This window comes from Humulus lupulus, chromosome 8 (assembly GCF_963169125.1).
Source record: "Humulus lupulus chromosome 8, drHumLupu1.1, whole genome shotgun sequence".
In the NCBI taxonomy this organism is placed as follows: domain Eukaryota; kingdom Viridiplantae; phylum Streptophyta; class Magnoliopsida; order Rosales; family Cannabaceae; genus Humulus; species Humulus lupulus.
Genome location: NC_084800.1, coordinates 22,645,929 through 22,651,928, shown reverse-complemented (window position 1 = coordinate 22,651,928; position 6,000 = coordinate 22,645,929).

Sequence of the window (6,000 nt, the reverse complement as noted above, 5' to 3'; positions counted from 1 at the left end):
AAATCATTGATGGGAAAAAAATTATCTTTTTATTTAGCTTAAGGAAACTATAGTAATGTAGTTCAAAGTCAAAATTTTACTTTAATGACATGCTTACTTAAACTGAATGAGAATAATTTGTGTCGTAATAAATCTCATCCACGTGTTTAGTGAAATAAGAGGAAATGAGTGAGAATGCTTTTCCCCATAATCACCTAAAAAATTATCGTAAGTGTAATTAATGATTTTTATTTCTTTTTATTTTATTTTCTAAAAATAAAAAATAAAAAACAATTTCATCTTTTAAAAATATATCTCACAAAAACAATACTTTATATATATATATATATATATATATATTTAAGCAAAAAAGGCAATTGAGTGTATTCTGGTTATGTAAATAAGATAAAATAATTTCAATTTTTCAATTCCCCTACTTTTGCTAGTAGTTTGCATTTGTCCCTGACTTTTAACATAGTCTTCAAATGCCCCCTAGTTGGCAAAATTAATCTTCTTTTACCCTTAACTACTCCTCTTAATATGAATTTACTCCCTAAACTTTTTGTTTATCATTAAATATCACATACATTGATAAAATTGTTTTATTTTTACTCTTAAATTTAACTTTTCTCATGAATTTAATTTTATCAAGAATTTTTTATTTTTTACCCCTAACAAATTTGATATTATAAATTATTTATACCAATATATCTATTAGGTTATGTTTAATATATGACTAACTAAAATTGATAAAAAAAATATGAAATATATTAAACTAATTATAATTTTATTAACCATTATAAAAGTTAATTTACCTTTAAAAAAGTTAAATTAATAAATAATCAAATAAATAATATAAAATTTTATAAGTTGCTTAAGTTTTTTTAATCTTACTTATACAATTAATGTATACATTTTTTTTGAAAAAATAAATATTTTAACAATCATTCATTTAGTTTTATTATTAATAAATAAATTAATAACACAAAACTATATAAATTTAAAAATGATTTTAGTTTTTTCCAAATCAACATTTTTCCAATTCTTTTTCTTAGTTACTTATAGGCTATACCTAACAAATACATTAATAAATTTATCTTTATTTAATTTTTTCTAACCCTTTCATTAATTATATAATCTGACAAAAAACTACATAATCAACTCCTATAAATAAGTAAAAAATGATAAATATTTTTTTAACTTATGTAACAAATAAATAAAAATAAAATTAATTGTATGACCAAATTTATAATAAAAATAAAACTACAGGGTAAAATTGAAATAAATTTATCATGTATGTGATATTTAATGATAGACAAAAGGGTTGGGGGTAAATTCATATTAAGAGAAGTAGTTAAGGGGTAAAAGAAGACTAGTTTTGCTATTTAAGAGACATTTGAAGACAATGTCAAAAATAAAGGGACAAATACATAGTACTAGCAAAAGTAGAGGAGCAAAATGATTAATTGTTCAAATAATAATTATAATTTTTTTTTCATGTTTTACCTTTATTAATTTCACTATTAATATGTTCTGATTTTGATTACAGTTTATAAATGTGCCATAAATACTTTGACAATAAATGAGTCTGGTTCTCAATAACTAAGCTCGACCACAATTTCTTTACTTTGACAAAAAATGAGTAGATCTTCACCTAGTTAAGAATTCCAACTCATTTGCCAGAGATTAATACAACAATAACGATACATTTAAAATTTTCTCGAGAAAACAAGTGGAAGAGATGAAATGTGTTTTTGTGTTTTTTTGGCCGGGAAGGCAGGGCTCTGAATATATATTATTAGATACTGTTTGAATCATGGAGAGAGTACAATAGTATTTAAAATAATTAGCACAGTTTCATTTGTTAAAGATATATAAATATATTTAATTCAAATGAACAATCATCATCTTAGACACGTCGCCCTTAATAATTTCCCCAAAATTATATTGTTAGAATATTGTAATCTGAATTTAGTCTTAATTAATTCAAGAGAATCAAACAATAAATAGTCAAAGATTAGCGGAAGCGTACCGGAGTCCATAGAATCGATTTTAGAGTGGTATGATCTTCCAATTTTGCATGAAACTTTTGTCTCTTGATGATGGGGATTCAAGAGTGAAACGATACGATCTGTAAATTGAGGACCATTACCTCTTTATTAATAACTGACAAATCAGTAACTAATCTTTATTTACTATTTCTAATTTGGCCCCTCATCAAATCAGAAATTGCCTTTATGGTATCCACATATTAAAATCATGACAATCATGCCCTTAAGTCATAAACTTTATTCCAAAATAGACCACATACTTTCGACTCATTTATATGATGACCCAACACACATTTTATATATATAATTGTGACCTAAATAAATAAATTTCTAACAATCTCCCACTGGGCCACATATGTATATATATATAAATGTGTTAACTGTATTGAGCTCATAACTTTATTATCATAACCATAGACATGTGCAATCTCGTCCATTAACTATATCAACATAGGATCAAAGCGATTTTCGTTGTATCAATCACAACTAAACCCATCAATGGTCACATATATCGATACAGTTAAATGACATAGATCAATCATGATAATGTGGTATGAAAATTACATGCATGGTGATCTATTCATGTCAATTTTCAATTGGTCCTACTTTACTTTATAGAGATCAAAACTTTAGCTTAATGTACAAAGTGAAATAAACTGAATAACATAATTTCTTATCAGAAAAAATATCCAATTATACAAGTTTCATGAAACACATAAAAAAAAAACACACAAAGGATAATAAAGACAAACTCCCACTGAATCTAGATATCCTCATACTCTAAAACACCCATACGAGCAGTGTGCTCATGAAAGACCTTGGGCGGCAAACCCTTAGTAAGGGGGTCTGCAATCATGGAGTTTGTACCTAAGTGTTCTATACAAATCTGCCCACTCTGTACCCTTTCTTTTACAACAAGGAACTTGATGTCAATATGTTTTGACTTTGTCGAGCTCCTGTTGTTGTTGGAATACAATACAGCTGACTTACTGTCACAATACAACTTAAGTGGTCTTTCAATTCCATCCACAATGCGCAGCCCGGTGACAAAGTTTCTCAGCCATATACCATGGTTGGATGCCTCATAACATGCAACAAACTCTGCTGCCATGGTGGATGAAGCTATGGGTGTTTGTTTTGCACTCCTCCATGATATAGCTCCACCACCTAACATATATATGTAGCCCGAAGTGGATCTCCTACTATCTTGGCATCCCGCAAAGTCGGAGTCAGAATATCCAATGATCTCAAAGTGATCTGACTTCCTATATGTGAGCATGTAATCTCTTGTTTTCTTCAAATATCTCATAACCTTTTTGGCTACTTTCCAGTGATCAATTCCTGGATTGCTTAAGTATCTGCCTAACACTCCAACAATGTACGCTATATCCGGACGCGTACAAACTTGAGTATATGTAACGTCCCTAAGGTAGGGTACGTCTGCCACATACTCGTAATTCTAGGGTTTACGAGTATGTAAGGCACTTGACCAAAAGAATTAAATAAAATGATACGAAGAAATACAGAAAAATTTAAAACTTTTATATAAACTTATTAGAAGAAATTATTACACGTATGAATACATTAAATTTAAGGCAGCCATATGAAAACTCTAAACCATTATTGCATTGCTACTGAGTCCGTGCTCCACAAGTTGCTCAACAGCTAAAGCCACACCTGGAAAAATGTTGGAAAATAACATAATGAGCTAACGCTCAGTAAGCAAATCTCATGCATACACATACACATGAATGTCGTGAGTTTGTAGTGCACATATACTAATATGCTGACTTATATACTTATGCATTTCATTTATTGCTCATGCACTTTCAAACTTTACTTTTATGCTCTTTCTTTTAGTTTCACATTTTTATGGGCCCAATATCACTTGTGCACACTGTTTGATTCAGCCAATGCCTGCAGGGCTTGTTACACATATCATATAGAGTCCCATGGGTTCTCCTCCGGCTAGCCATCATCTCAGCTAGGCTCATCATAACACTCATTTCATCGTTGCCATAGCTGCCATACTTATTACACATATGGAGGAGAAAGACGGGAACATGGCAAACATATCTGAACGGTCAACTCTGACCTAGCCCACACTAGTGGACGGCCACTATAAGCCTTAATAGACCTCCGTCTTCTTTACTGAACTTACTTGATTGCTTCATCGAAACAGTGGCACCCTTTTTAACATCTTATTATCACTTTGCTTAAGCCTTGTGTCATTAAAATGTTTAACTTTACATAAAACTTTTCAAGACATTTCATAACTTTTCTCATATTCATATGCATGGTCTTATATCACATAATAATGTATCACATAACTGTACATGCCATGCATACATGCTGATGCTGAAATGCCAATGTTCATGTTCATGATTCATGTTGATGGTATTCAATCAAGGCATTGTATCACATCTCATATAACTCAAAACATCTTTAGTCATAATACATGAAGCTTTGGGTTGGTGGCGTTGTTATACCTTAACGTAGAGCTATGGCTCAGGTCTAAGGTTTCCAGCCTAAAAACTTAAACGCTTCATATATCATAACATATAACAAATCATGAACATAGAGTAATCCACATATCCATCAACATAAGAACACATACTTGCACATAATTCATATCATTCTTAACCAAGTAAGACATCTTTCACATATCACAGAATTCATCAATTACATATCACACAACACCCTTATGGTGTTCATATAACCATTCTTCACATACTTATCATATGCATCATCATCATACCATACTTAACTCATCAAATGTACACAATCAATGTAGTCATGCATCTTACACTTAAGCACAAAAGGTGAGATTTACTTACCTTAGGTCCTTAGCTTATTTTAAAATTCCTCACCAAGAGTCAATCAATCAAATCCATACAAATCCTATTCAAGGCACATCATTTATTAAATTCTATCAAAATCATAAATATACACTATTGATAGTGTATATTAATAATACCAGAAACTATATAAATGATAATAATAAATTATTATCAACGTAATGCAAATAACTCTTCATATAAAACCATGCTTTAAACCTTGCTCATAAGATAATGTACCCTTATGATAATAATAATAATAATCCCAACAAAAGTAATAATTATCGTCTATAATTAAACTTATTTCGATATTAATAACAAAATACTTCAATAGCAATACGTATATGGATGTATATATTCAAATAGTCATTTTATAAAAGAAATCATATTTTTAACATAAAGTTGTAATAATCAATATAATGATAATAATATAAATATAAATATTTATATTATTATTAATTAGTCATAATATCAATTCCAGTGATATAATAAATATACTTTCTCCAAACTTCACTGGTCTTACAAATATCAATAACTGTAAGAAACTAATATTTGATATTATTTTAATATTCAAATATTAATATACAATAATAATGGTTAGATAATAGGTTTACTATAAATCATACTTTTCATATATATATATATATATATATGAATCTGTATTCTTGATTTACTTAACAAAATAATAACAATAATAATTAAAATTACTTAATCATAATAATTTCCATATTAATATAAAATCAATTAAATATGTATTTTTATACTTTATTTAATATCTAATATTTTCTAGAAAATTAGACAGCACAACGGCTATAAAGTGGACAATTCCAAAATCAAAACCTGTATAAAAAATATATATAATCCCAGACAGCCAGTAAATTACAGAAAATATTCCATATATCAATAATATATAATTATATACTATAAATACACATAATAACAATTACTCTAATCAATCACAATTAAATCACAATATATAGGTTAAAGAAATTATACCAAAATGATCAGGTTCCACAATAAGTCAAACGATGATTTTCTGAGACTCAAAACGTACTTCGGAACCTCGAACACTAAGTTTCGACCGTCGATCTACGGTGGATCGCGGTGGCTCGTGGTGGGCCCACCACCCAACT